Raw genomic sequence first — 14,381 nt, 5'->3', positions numbered from 1 at the left:
TGCTGGAAGTTCTGTGAGAGGTGATGAGATGGAAGGAGGAAGAAAGGGTCTCACCACCCTAGTCTCCTTTCTTCCTGACCTTGCTATTCAGAGCCTGAAGTCATTTTCTAATTCCTAACTTAAAGGCATTTGCGATAAGGAAATACTGAGCATAAGAAATGAAAAGCTCTCAGGGAGAACTTTCCCTCGGGATGGAGACCCTCCAACTTTAAAGACCAGACCGAGACACCACAGGATGCAATCAGCAAGAGGATTTGGTTTATTGTCGGGATACACAGGCACAGGCACCTGCGGGCGCTTCAGTCACTCGGGGGACTGGCGCGCCCCACGGAACCAAGGATGGGCCTTTATAGGATTTTGGGGAGCAGAAGCAAGCATACAGAAGCAGATGCATGGTTACAGGGATATAATTGGTGGATTCTAATATGGCAAGGGTTTAGCCCGGGGGCAAGTTTCCTAGCTACCTTCCTGAAACATAACGGCTGACTCGGCCCCCCAAGGGTTCAGCCCGGGGGCAAGTTTCTTAGCTACCTTCTTGGAACATAACGACTGACTCGGCCCCCCACCAGGGTGTGGGACCTCTCCCGGGGCTTTTTTTTCATTGTCAGGTGCTCAACCGAAGTCGTCCTGTTGCCAGGCCTTCAACCAAACACATCCTGCTTGGCAGCCGCTGTGTACTCAGTGTTCTAACCTTTCCCTGAACCAGTCATCTTAAGTACAGCCTTGCAAAATGGCGTTACTGCTGCTAAGCTGGGGTCTTTCATTCCCCCATTTTTTTTGCTAACTTTGAGTGAAATCTTTCACTCGACTTGGTCAAGAAATTTCTGTCTGGTGGGGGCTTATTCCCCCACTGACTCTAGGCCACAAAAGGGCTAGGAGGAGCCACGTAGGTGTTTTAACTTTAAGGGGTTTGGAGTGCGCTGAACTCTCCATGTCTGGGGTGTAGTGTTGTGATTAGTCAATTCCTCAGACCGGACTGCCTTGACGTGTGGTGCGTGGATCTAAGCCGTGACTCCGTCTACCTTTAGGGCGGTCGGGGTAGTCAGGAGGACGGTGTAGGGTCCTTTCCACCGTGGCTCGAGATTCTTGGTCTGGTGTCTGTGCGCCCACACGGTGTCTCCAATCTGGAACGGGTGTGGCACCACTGGATGTTCAAGCTTGTCCTGGTAAGCAGCGGCCAAAGGTCTCCAGACGTCTCTCTGCACAATCTGTAGGGCCTGTAAATGGGCCCTCAGAGAAGGGCTGTCAGCAAAATCAGCAATGTTTGAATCAAAGAAATGGACAAATGGGGGTGGTGTTCTATATATTATTTTAAAAGGAGTTAGACCAAGGGGGCCCGGGGTATTCCGGGCCTGATATAGAACTAGGGGAAGGAGGGCCACCCAATCCTTTGAGCCAGTTGCAAGCGTAAGTTTGGATAAAGTCTCCTTAATTGTTCTATTCATGTGTTCTACCTGACCTGAACTCTGGGGTCTATAGGCACAATGTAATTTTCAATCAATCCCCAGCAATTTGGCCACCAACTGACTTACTTGGGAGACGAAAGCGGGCCCATTGTCCGACCCCAACGCTTGAGGCATGTCATACCTGGGAAAGATTTCCTCGAGGAGCTTCTTGGTGACCATTTTTGTAGTCTCGTGCTTTGTGGGGAAGGCTTTGACCCATCCTGAGAAGGTGTCTACAAACACTAGGAGATACTTGTATCTATATATACCTGGTTTAATTTCAGTAAAATCAATTTTCCAATGGATGTCGGGACGGTGTCCCCTAGGACGAACTCCTTGTCCAATCATGGTCCTTCCCGGGTTAACCTGAGCGCACGCTTTGTAACTCTCAGTCACCTTTTGTATCGCTTTGTCCCGATTCAAAAAACACAGATTTATCTCTTCCCGATCTAGTAAGGTTTTTATCTTCTTAAACCCCAAATGGGTTAATTTATGTAAAAAGGAGATCAATTCAAAAGTCCTTTGTAGATCCACTGTTTTAGTTGAGGGTGGTAGATGGCCCCCATTTTTTTAGGAGCTCTATGTCCTCATGGGCATAAACCCAACTGGTTTGTCCCACTGGTGGGGGCGTGGGTTGGTCTGGGCTATTTAAGGGCAAGATTTGTTTGTTCATGGCCGCTTCTCGCGCCGTGGCATCGGCCAGCCGGTTTCCTCGTGCCTCTGGGTTGTGCCCTTTCTGGTGTCCTGGACAATGTATAATACTCAGTCTTTTGGCAAGAATAGGGCTTCTAAGAGGGCCAGAATTTCAGCCTTATTTTTAATATCTTTATCTTCAGATGTGAGCAGCCCCCGCCTCCGGTAGATCTCCCCGTGGATGTGTGCCGTGGCAAAGGCATAACGACTGTCTGTATATATATATTTAGCCTCTTACCTTTTGTCATCTTGAGCGCCTGAGTCAAGGCGATGAGTTCAGCCCGTTGTGCGGAGGTACCAGCAGGCAGGGCTTTCGCCCAAATCACTTTGTCCTCTGTAGTGACCGCAGCTCTAGCCTTTCGCTCTCCCTCTGCCAAGAAGCTGCTGTCATCCGTGTACCATGTGTGGTCAGCATTCTGAAGAGGCTGGTCCGATAGGTCCGGCCTGGTTCTATGTACTTCTGCGAGGATTTGTAGGCAGTCATGCTGTTCTGCCTCCTCTGGTAGAGGAAGCAAGGTGGCAGGATTGAGGGCGACTACAGGCCCAAACTGAACCCGTTCTGCATCCAGTAACAAGGCTTGGTGTGAGAATTAGAGAGCCAGCGGTCTGGGGGCTGCTTTACCAAGGCCTCCACTGCGTGGGGTGCTAGGATGGTGAGTGGCTGTCCCAAAGTCAATTTTCCAGCATCCTTGATCAGGACAGCAATAGCAGCCACCATCCTTAGGCACGGTGGCCAGCCGGAGGCCACAGGGTCCAATTTCTTGGACAGGTAGGCCACAGGGCGTTTCCAGGGTCCCAACCTTTGTGTTAGGACCCCTTTAGCATACCCCTGTTTCTCATCGATGAACAGTTACTGAGCAAATTGTAAGGGTTTGGAACAGTCGGATGAATATCTTCTATCCTCTTGTTGACCTTTCTCAAGTCTTGTACTGGCCTATAATCTCCAGTGCCGGGTTTCTTAACAGGCAGAAGAGGCGTATTCCAAGGCGACCGGCAGGGGATTAGGATGCCTTGATCTAGAAGCCTCGTAATGTGAGGCCTTATACCTTGATAAGCTTCATGTGACAGGGGGTATTGTTTTATGGAGACTGGAGTTGTAATTAAGGGGGGCTGTTGGAGCGCCAACCCCATCCCACCAGTCTCTGCCCAAGCCAGTGTCCTGTCCCGGTTCATAGGGTTAGAACTTGAAGGGGAGTTCCGTGGGGGCCAGTTATTTGGGCCCCTCCTTCCTCAAAATGAATTTGTGCTTTTAGTTTGGTGAGCAGATCACGGCCCAGCAGAGGGTACGGGCAGTCCGGAACATGTAAGAAGGAATGGGTCACCTTACCAGTAGTCAGCTGAACCCGGCGGTCCGTAGTCCATCGGTATTGTTTCTCACCAGTAGCTCTTTGTACCCAGGCCGTCCGGTCGCTGAGTTGTCCTGAAGCTTGGGTGAGGACTGAATGCTGGGCTCCTGTGTCTACCAAGAAAGTAACTGGCTGCCCCCCAACTTTAAGCATTACCCTGGGCTCAGGGGGGGGCTCCTGGCCCTGACCTCCCTAATCTTTATCTAGAGCCAAGAGGGAGGTTCGTGGTCGAGGCTTTCGGGGTCCGCCAGGCTTCTTGGGGCACTCTCTGGCCCAGTGCCCTTTCTCTTTGTAATAGGCACATTGATCTTTATCCAGCTTCAGCCCCTTTCGAGCTCCCCCCTATCTCCCTTCCTTTTTTGGCCCTGAACTACGGCGGCCAAGATTCGACTCAATTCTTGGTTTCTTTTTTTATCTCTTTCTTATTAAAAATCCTTTCAGCTTCTTTAAGTAAATCCTGTAATGTATAGCCCTGCAAATTTTCTAACCTCTGTAACTTAGTCCTGATATCTGGAGCAGCCTGCCAGATGAAGGACATAGAGACACTCGTCATTTGTCCTGGGTCATCTGGGTCATAGGGAGTGTACATACGGTAGGCCTCCTTAAGTCTCTCTAGAAAGGCGGAGGGAGTTTCCCCTGCCTCCTGTAATACCTGTTTTACCTGAGCCAAATTAGTAGGGCGTCGTATAGCCCCTCGGAGACCCGCTAGAAGCAACTGGCGATAAAGGCGTAGGTGTCCCTTACCTTCAGCTGTATTAAAATCCCAGTTTGGTCTCTTAAGTGGGAATGCAGCATCAATTTTCTCAGGCAGCTGGGTGGGACGCCCATCATCTCCCAGAACATGCTTTCTGGCCTCTAGGAACACTCTTTGTTTTTTTTCTGAGGTTAAGAGGGCCTGTAAGAGCTGTTGGCAGTCATCCCAAGTAGGCTGGTGGGTAAGTAAAACAGATTCTATTAGGTTGGTGAGTGCCACCAGATCTTTGGAGAAAGAAGGGTTGTGTTGTTTCCAACTGTAAATGTCAGCTGCTGAAAACGGCCAGTATTGGGCCTGGCCACTGGTTCCCTGTCTAAGTGGGAAAGCCTGGGAGGTTGAATCTGGCATCACCTCGCGCTTATTGCGCAATCTCCCTGCGACAAGGGAGAAACCCTTATCAGACTGTGGCCCGGCAACTGATCTGGCCAGCGGCTCTGCCTCCTCCGTTTCAGCCGGGTCTGTCAGAGAGAAGATCTATGAGAGGGGAGTTTGGGTCTGCCGGGAGGACAGGTTTCTTAGAAGGCTCTGATTTCACAAAGGTAGAGAGAAGAAGACGTGGCCGGCGGACCGGGCGGGGCCGAGGGGACAGGCTGGGGGTTGAGGGGAGGCCAATTCGGGTCCACGAAGGGTTCCGCCCAGGGGGAGGGTTTTAAGGCGAGACTCTCTCAAGTGATAATATAAGAAACCTGGTCAGGATGTCCGTGGACGACCCGATCTTTAACCTGTAAAATAATGATCTTATTAAATGTGCCATTCACTGGCCATCCCGCTCCGAAAGTGGGCCACTCGGATGTGCAGAGTCTGTCATTTTCCTTTTTTAACCTCGACGGACTGGTTGTGTGCCCCGTCGTGGACGTCTTTCCAATGATCAAGAGTGAGACTTAGGGGCGTTGTTAGGGACTGTCCCATGTTAGTTCTAAGGAAAATTAGAACACAGAGAAAACAAACAACACCAACAGTCAAACAAACAACAGACAGGCGTACTGCACGGCTTTGGTACCAAACTGAAAGCAAAAAGTCAGATGTAGGTGGCAAAGGTCCGGGGCCCTCTGAAAGCCAAAAATACAGACAGAGGTGCCGTTAGTCCGGATCTTTCTCCTCTAACCAGAGTCCCAGATTGGGCCCCGAAAAGTCGGGCCCTAACACCCTTGGAACGTCTTCCAGGGCTGCGGGGCGAGAAGTCCGAGCTCGTCAGCTCCTTCTTCGTCCCGCCCAAATTCCAAACAACCTGGCTGAGCGCTCACAGAACAGACCTGGCTGAGCGCTCACAGAACAGACCTGGCTGAGCGCTCACAGAACAGAGCCGGCTGAGTGCCCACAGAACAGACCCAGCTGAGCGCTCACAGAACAGACAGAATAGGGCAGAACGAGACAGAATCAGACAAACGCCGGCCGGCTTACCTCCCAGTGGGTGGTCGGTGGTCCCTGGGTGGAGGATCTCCTTTCCCGGCCAATGCACCAAATGAAAAGCTCTCAGGGAGAACTTTCCCTCGGGATGGAGACCCTCCAACTTTAAAGACCAGACCGAGACACCACAGGATGCAATCAGCAAGAGGATTTGGTTTATTGTCGGGATACACAGGCACAGGCACCTGCGGGCGCTTCAGTCACTCGGGGGACTGGCGCGCCCCACGGAACCAAGGATGGGCCTTTATAGGATTTTGGGGAGCAGAAGCAAGCATACAGAAGCAGATGCATGGTTACAGGGATATAATTGGTGGATTCTAATATGGCAAGGGTTTAGCCCGGGGGCAAGTTTCCTAGCTACCTTCCTGAAACATAACGGCTGACTCGGCCCCCCAAGGGTTCAGCCCGGGGGCAAGTTTCTTAGCTACCTTCTTGGAACATAACGACTGACTCGGCCCCCCACCAGGGTGTGGGACCTCTCCCGGGGCTTTTTTTTCATTGTCAGGTGCTCAACCGAAGTCGTCCTGTTGCCAGGCCTTCAACCAAACACATCCTGCTTGGCAGCCGCTGTGTACTCAGTGTTCTAACCTTTCCCTGAACCAGTCATCTTAAGTACAGCCTTGCAAAATGGCGTTACTGCTGCTAAGCTGGGGTCTTTCAGAAACAGTACAAAATTCCAAAACAACAAAAAACAAAAACAAACAAACAAACAACAACAACAACAACAACAAAAAACTAGATGTGGTGGCTAATAACGTATTTTTCCTCCAGTGAAATGAGCCAATTCAAGCCAGATTTGAGTATATAAAGGCAGGCTTTTGGGAAGCAGCACTCAGGCAGGTTCACTAATCCAAAAAAGAAGACCAGGGGAGTACCCACTGGGAGGAAGGGGAAAGTGAGGGAAAGGGATGAGAAAGAGAGAAAACTCATGCATGGGGATGGAAGAAACTCTGAATGTCTGTATTATATAGGGAAGAGATTTTGGGGGAGAAGAAGCCCAGCCCATAGGCTGGAAAGTTCAGGGTAGGGCGTGAGGAATGTCAGGTAGGGACTGAGATACTGGGAGAACCTGGAGGCCAGGTCCATTTTTGTATGTAAAATATGCATCTCAGCTGTTTGTCTACAGTCTGAAACCCAGTAGTGGCATGTGCCTTCTTTAATCTTACCAGTTGGGAGGCAGAGCCAGAGACCAGGAGGCAGAGAGGCAGAGAGGCAGAGAGGCAGAGAGGCAGAGAGGCAGAGAGGCAGAGAGGCAGAGAGGCAGAGAGGCAGAGAGGCAGAGAGGCAGAGAGGCAGAGGCACAGTCGACAGACTGATCTCTGAGCCTGGTCTACATATTGAGTTCCAAGGCAGGCAGGACTACACAGGGAAATCTGTCTGGAAAGCAAAGCAAAACAAAACAAAACATAAACAAGGTCAAACACCTAAACAAAACAAACAGAAGGTAGTACTCCACTTATGCAGTCCATTCTTTAACTTCTTTCTTTTCTCATTTTATCACATGGGGTGACTTGGTATGTGGACACGAGGAACAGTCCCATTCTGAGTATATTTTTTATCATAAGTATCATTGCAGACAACAACCACTGCACACTCTAACATTTCTTTTCCTTCCTAGCTCCTTGTAATATTTTCCAGACTTTAAACTCCCATTGACAGGCTTCTTGAGATTTTTCTCTGTAGACACTTTTTTCTTAAAAATTGTTTAGACTTCCCTATAGAATTCTCAAGGCACTTTGGGGTTCTTCTCAGCCCTGCCCATTATTGCTGTGTTGTTTTCCTTGGCAGGATACTATTTCTAGTCCCTTATATGTAGTTGACCTTCTAATGCAGTGGTTCTCAACATTCCTAGTGCTGTGAATCTTTAATACAGTTCCCTAGTTGTGGTGACTCCCAACTATAAAACTACTTGTTGCTACTTCATAAGTATTCTTTTGCTACTGTCATACATTATGGTATAAATATTGGATATGCAAGATATCGGATATAAAACCCACAATGGAGTCGAGACTCACAGGTCGAGAACCGCTGGTCTAATACTTTCTGACAAACCACCCTCAGGTCAGTAGCATAAGACAGCCATGAGAGGAAGCTTAGAGATTGTGTGGGCGAGGCATTATGGCAGAACACAATAAAAAGTCATGTTCTCTGACTCATGGAGGTTGAGCTAGAAGTCTCAAAGGCTGGGGATGGCTCAGTCATTTGGCTTCCAGCTAATATTAGCTAGAGATGGCTTTACATATCTGCTTGATGCTGGCTGTTGGTCAGGACTATTAGCAAGAACCTCTGACTATGGCCTCTATACATGGTGTGTTTTTATGAGCCCATTTGAACCTCCTCACAGTATTGTGTCTGATTATGGTTTAAGAGTGCATATTCTAGAGAGCAAGGTGGAAGTTTGTGTCATTTTTATGAACTAGAGTTGCCATAGAAAGTAAATGTACAGTGTTTGGGTATTTAAACCCTGTATATCCCAAATAAAAGATAACCCCTTGATTGACTTCTAGAAGATAGCTAAACCCTCAGGATACTCTCCTTGTCAAGAACCTTATGCAATACCAGAATGTATACTGATAGTGTTAGAACAAGATTCAATTTGACGTCTTGAGTGAGGAGGGGCTGAGTAAGTCTGGTCATATAGGCTTTCATTCTGTGACTTTATGAATGGAAATCATGGCCAGCAATGTTCACATGGGCTTCTCTGATTGGCAATGTATTATAAGATCCCCACACGTTACGACTGAGAGAATTAAATGCTGTGTACACAGCTCTATCAGGGCGGACAGGGAGTTGCTACCCACCTTGACTACAGTACAGACTTCCTTCATGACTTCAATCCATGCCCTCCACTATAAAAACCATAACCAGGACTGTAAAAGCATTTCTGAATGTTGTTGCTCCAGCTACTGAATCATCCTTTGGCTCTTGTGAATTTCATGGGGGAATCTCATTCATGGGAATCTCATTCGTGGGAATCTTCGTTTCCACGGCATTGGGGCATTTTAGGCAATTGAGTTAAAGAAAAATAGAGAAAGGCCACTCATTCACTGGTTGAGAAAGAACTGTCTGCAAGCGTAGTCACATGTGTAGTTGATGACAGCTATTGTGGGTTCTTTCTTTGTGAGATGGTTTAAACATTCTGATATCATGGTGACTCAGTTCTAAGATATTCCAAGAAAGCAAGGTGGAAGGGCAGAACATTTTCTGAACTGGCTTCATAATACTCAGCTTAGAATCAAAGGAAGAATAGGCCACAATATGCAATCAGAGAAGCATCAATATTACAAGGCAAAAATGCAAGATGGAGGCTATTTTGGTAGCTATTTTATTGTACTTTTGAATGTTTGTACTGCTGGACTCAATCTCACAGCAGCACATTTGTGTCTAATATACCTTCACTTTAAATACTTTCAAAGCTGAAGTCACTGTCACAGACTGAGATAATAAAAACTTCACCATGTCCCTTGGCTGATCCGTCATTGTTTTTGGAAAGAAGGACTTTGGAAAAGGAATTGGGCGGAATTCGATGACTCACATACTGAAGATGTACTTCAAACCAATGGACTGCCTTAGTACAGGGCAGTGTTCAGCCCTTAAAATTTGCATAACTTTTAAACCTCCTTTAACTTGGATTTCTGGTCACGGGTGAAGAGGGCTTCTGTTAAAGAAGTTGTTGATCACCTGAATAACTTTTCTTCAAAACAAGCCTGCTTGAATCATAGTCCTTCTTGATATTATAACCCATGCACAGCTGTAAGAAGTTGCCAACACATTCTAAATACCCACACACCAAGGAAGGTAGAGACAGGGGTTTTGTAAAGTGGAGGAGAGAAAAAGAAGAGGAGAAGAACCAAGATGGAGGCAGAGAAGGATGACCCAGATCTGTGTGGCCTTAAATGGCCATGAGTAGTTATGAATATTTCTTAAGGGATGGATTTTTATAGGTCAATTTGTCTTATCTGGGTGGGTAGTTTGTATCATTATCAATTGGTTGTGAGTTTATTGTGTGGATGTTTTGTGGACTGAGAAATTAAGATATAAATCTGATTGCTAAAATACAAGCCTAATGGGTTCTGATTTCGTCGGGCTAGTAGGAATTGTGACAATAACCACAGGGGCAATGGCTGGGAATCTGAGCAGTTAACTGCAGAGAGCCAGCCAGGAAAGGGTGGCCACAGCATGTGACTAGAAATAAGGAAGAGAGGAGAATAGCTGGGGGTAGCATGGCATGCTGATTGGGAGTTAAGCAGGTGAGATGCTTTGCTGACTGAGATGAAAATGCCCCACAGTTGCCTTGTGACCCACTGGAGCGGGCTAGAGCAGGATAAGAGATTCTTTTTAAAATATTTACAGCTACAGACACCAGTTATAGAATGCTTGTGAATCCCAGCTTTGGGTACATGACCTGTGTCCTAAAAGGAACACTGGAAAGAGATTCAACTCGCTATCGTAATCTTTTATGGTATGGCCCACCACTTCCCTATGTTGGCAAAACTTTAATTTCTGATGACCTCATTATCACCCAGTATGTGTCAGGAACACAATTTGAACTGATTTAAGCCAGCTGAGGTGCTACTGGCTGCACATGAAAGTGGCTGTAAATACCAGAGGAGACTTGAACTCCATTAGAACTCACAGTTTATGTCTCTCCCTTCCTACTATTTGCTGCACTACGGCACTCTTCTCCCAACCCAGAGGCCCCTTGTCACAAGAGAAATGCCTACAGACAGTTCTAGGTCACACCTTCCCTCAGCAGGAAGAAGACACTCTGTCATACATTCAAATCTGAAACATCTTGGTAATAAATGTGAGGTCCACCACCACGGTTTCTCGGCAAGCTGAGAGGCCATTGGTACTTTCCGTTACTTATGTCCTTTATAAAGCCAAATGGTGGCAAATGCTGGGTAGGAGTACCCATTTTCTACTCTAACAAAAAAATTCTTGTTAGATTGTTTTGATTGAGAAGACGCCAAACTACTGCCCCAAAATATACTAAGATATATATTTTTATTTGAACCTAGAGCAAGGAGTAATTCCTTTTAAATTGTTGGGTTAGATTAAAAGTGATATTTAAAAAAGCAAAAGGGAATAATGTTTATTTTCTCTTGCAAATTAAAATTAAATATTAACATCAATGCTAAGTATATGCTCATTTCTTTAGTAAACAGTGTGAGGAATACAATTATAAAACAAAAGTGTGATACTTTGGGGCTTTCTGAGGTAATTGGCTAGGAATCTCTATGTATCCTGGAAGTTCTCACTATTTTTAATACAAATATTTCCTTGTGGGCAAATAGGGTGAGGGTCTCGTAATATTTGTGGAATTACTGTCTACAACATCATGCTCCCTTGGTAGAATGATATCTTTTATAAATAAGTAATGAGGGCTTTTGAAAGTTTTATTCGGTAATCAAAGTAGCTGTGGAATTATTCTGAATAAAAAAGTATGCAAATTTAAACAAATGTCACCAAGTCTTACATTCTCTTAACTACTTTCAAAACTTATTTTCTGGATAATGTAATTATAATTCTTCCTGTAGGAAAACAGTAAGTACAGGGAGTCAACATATAAAAATAAAATCTGGCTGGAATGTGATACTCATGAATATTTCAATTCTATATTAATTGTAGTATAAAACCTTGCCTTAATTAATTATACCAGTTATAAAAAATAGAAGAAAAATAGAATATTTTTCTATCTATGCAATTATTGGGTAATAAATTGTCTTCCTTTAAAAAGATTTAACATTGTCCATAAGCATGCCATTTCCTGAGAGCATAGTATGTTATGATTAATGGAAATATACTTTTAGTGATTGCCTCTTAACGCTAATATAAATACGAGTCTCTGGTAAGCCTCAGTGTGAGCAAAAGTTGTTAATTTACTTTTCTTGAGTTTCATCATCCCTAAAAAGGACATCTCTGACCTATTAGTGACTATTTCAGTGTAGTTCTGAATGTGGTAGTTGGGAAAGAAGGAAAATTAATTATAGTTCAGAAAGAGATGTGCATTCCATCCACTTACAACTCAGGCTTTTAATCCCTGGATGTAAACGTTGCTGAGAAAGCACTTTGGAAGGCATAACAGTTGCCTCTACCATACAAAGATGTAGCCACTAACGTGGACCTGTTATGTAAACATATGCATTAGTCAAAACAGTGATGTGAAAGATATGCTAAATAAGGCCAACAAATTTCTCATATTTCTCATATTTCATGTTTTGATTTATTATACAAGTGTATCACTGTTCGTACATACCTGACACTCCAAAATATCAAAGGCAACTGAGTTAATTGACTTGGCTGAATTTTTGGAAGGAGGGATGGCGGTTAGTGTCTCTGTGACCTTAAAAACTAAAAAATTTGGCAGATAATAAAAAATATGTCTTTATTTTATTTTATTTTCTTGGTTCCACTTTTGATGAATTATTAGAAAACACATCATTAATTTTGCATTATATTCATTGGCCCATAGCAAGATGCTAATTACATTTAAATTAATTTTATGTACATCACTTCATTTTCTACTTTGAGATTATTCCTTTCCCAGTCAATATGTCACAAGAGCCAAAGGTGTTACATTATCTTCTTTCTCTGATGACTTAGAGCACTGGTTTTCTCTATGACCCAAAGTCTATATGCAAACCCTTTCACAAGGGGTTGCATATCAGATATCATGAAAATCAGATAAATACATTATAATTCATAACAGTAGCAAAATTATACTTATGAAGTAACAATGAAAACAATTTTATGGTTGGGGGAATCATCACACCATAGAATACCTAGTACATAGGAAACTGTACTAGGAAGGTTGAGAGCACTGACTTAGAGGAGAAAGAATAAGTAAGATGTAGGAAACAGTTAAGTACTCAATTAAGGTTCAGTGATAAAAAAGCAGGTGCCATTGACATTAAAATAAAGTATGTGTAAGCATGTTGATATCAGTTCTACTTGTCATAAGAAAACACCAAAATGAACTCAAGTAGTTATACTCCAGAGAGTCAAATAACCCTATTAAAAAATGGAGTACAGAACTAAACAAAGAATTCACAGCTGAGGAATATCGAATGGCTGAGAAGCACCTAAAGAAATGTTTAACATCCTTAGTCATCAGGGAAATGCAAATTTAAACAACCCTGAGATTCCACCTCACACCAGTCAGAATGGCTAAGATCAAAAACTCACGTGACAGCAGATGCTATCGAGGATGTGGAGAAAGAGGAACACTCCTCCATTGTTGGTGGGATTGCAGACTGGTACAACCACTCTGAAAATCTGGAGGGTCTTCAGGAAATTGGACATTGCACTACCTAAGGACCCAGCTATACCTCTCCTGGGCATATACCCAAAATATGCTCCAACATACAACAAAGACACATGCTCCACTATTTCATAGCAGCCTTATTTATAATAGCCAGAAGCTGGAAAGAACCCAGATGTCCTTCAACAGAGGAATGGATACAGAAAATGTGGTACATCTATACAAAATGGAGTACTACTTAGCTATCAAAAACAATGACTTCATGAAATTCATAGGCAAATGGAGGGAACTAGAAAATATCATCCTGAGTGAGGTAATCCAATCACAGAAAAACATACATGGTATGTACTCACTGATAAGTGGATATTAGCCCAAACGCTTGAATTACCCAAGATGCAGAGCATGGACCACATGAAACTCAAGAAGGATAACTAAATGCAGATGCTTCACTCCTTCTTAAAAGGGGAACAAAAATATCCATAGGAGGTGATAGGGAGGCAAAGTTTAGAGCAGAGACTGGAGGAACGGCCATTCAGAGCCTGCCCCACATGTGGCCTATATTCCCATATGTATACAGTCATCAAAACTAGATAAGATAGATAAAGCTAAGAAGTGCCTGCTGAGAGGAACCGGATATAGATCTCTCCTGAGAGACACAGCCAGAGCATGTCAAATACAGAGACGAATGCTAGCAGCAAACCACTGAACTGAGAACGGGACCCCTGTTGGAGGAATTAGAGAAAGGATTGAAAGAGTTGATGGGTCTTGCAACCCCATAAGAACAACAATGCCAACCAACCAGAGCATCCAGGGACTAAACCACTACCCATGGAGTGACCAATGGCTCCAACGGCACATGTAACAAAGGATGGCCTTGCTGGGCACCAGTGGAAGGTGAAGTCCTTGGTCCTTCCAAGGTTAGACCCACAGTGTAGGGGATTGTTGGTGGGGAGGAGTTTGGTAAGGGGGGATGGATGGGGAGGGGGAACACCCTTATAAAGAAGAGGAGGGGTAGAGGTTAGAAGGCTGATGGACAGGAATCCAGGAAAGGGAATAACATTTGAAATGTAAATAAGAAATACCCAATTTAAAAAAAATGGAAAAAATAAGTTAAAAAAAGAAAGAAAGAAAGAAAACACCAGAAACAACTAAAATGCTCTATCAGCAGAGAGGATAAATTCATAGTTGATTCTTACATTAGAATTCGCCGTTTAAAATGATTGGCTAAATCTCTGTGTATTAGCCTTGATGGCTATCATGTGGTCCTGGTTGGGTTTTTTTTTTTTGTCATCGTGGCACAAGTTAGGGTCATCCAGGAAGAAGAAATTTCATTTGAGAAAGGCCTCGCTCAGAGTGCCCCATAGTCAAGTGTATTAGGAGGGGGAGCCTTTTTGTAATAATTGATGTGGAAAGGACAAGCCCACTGAAGATGGCACCATCTGGGCAGGACCACAGTAAGCAGTGTTTCTCTA

At 44.6% G+C, this 14,381-nt stretch overlaps 1 long non-coding RNA gene across 2 annotated transcripts; it reads right to left on the bottom strand.

Moving 5' to 3' along the window:
• Positions 1-236: 236 nt before the first annotated feature.
• LOC148006250 (uncharacterized) lies at positions 237-4,412 on the bottom strand. Of its 2 annotated transcripts, none has more exons than XR_015685958.1 (2): positions 4,229-4,412; positions 237-1,242 (listed from the first exon to the last, which is right to left on the bottom strand). It is a non-coding gene; the product is annotated as an uncharacterized LOC148006250 (long non-coding RNA). The 2 variants fall into 2 exon arrangements; XR_015685957.1 differs by lacking the exon at positions 4,229-4,412 and adding an exon at positions 2,377-2,462.
• Between the last annotated feature and the right edge of the window lie 9,969 nt (positions 4,413-14,381).

Source organism: Rattus norvegicus, chromosome 4 (genome assembly GCF_021556685.1).
Source record: "Rattus norvegicus strain SHRSP/BbbUtx chromosome 4, alternate assembly SHRSP_T2T, whole genome shotgun sequence".
In the NCBI taxonomy this organism is placed as follows: domain Eukaryota; kingdom Metazoa; phylum Chordata; class Mammalia; order Rodentia; family Muridae; genus Rattus; species Rattus norvegicus.
The sequence above is the reverse complement of the archived record's forward strand: the minus strand, read 5'-3'. Positions and strand labels throughout refer to the sequence as shown.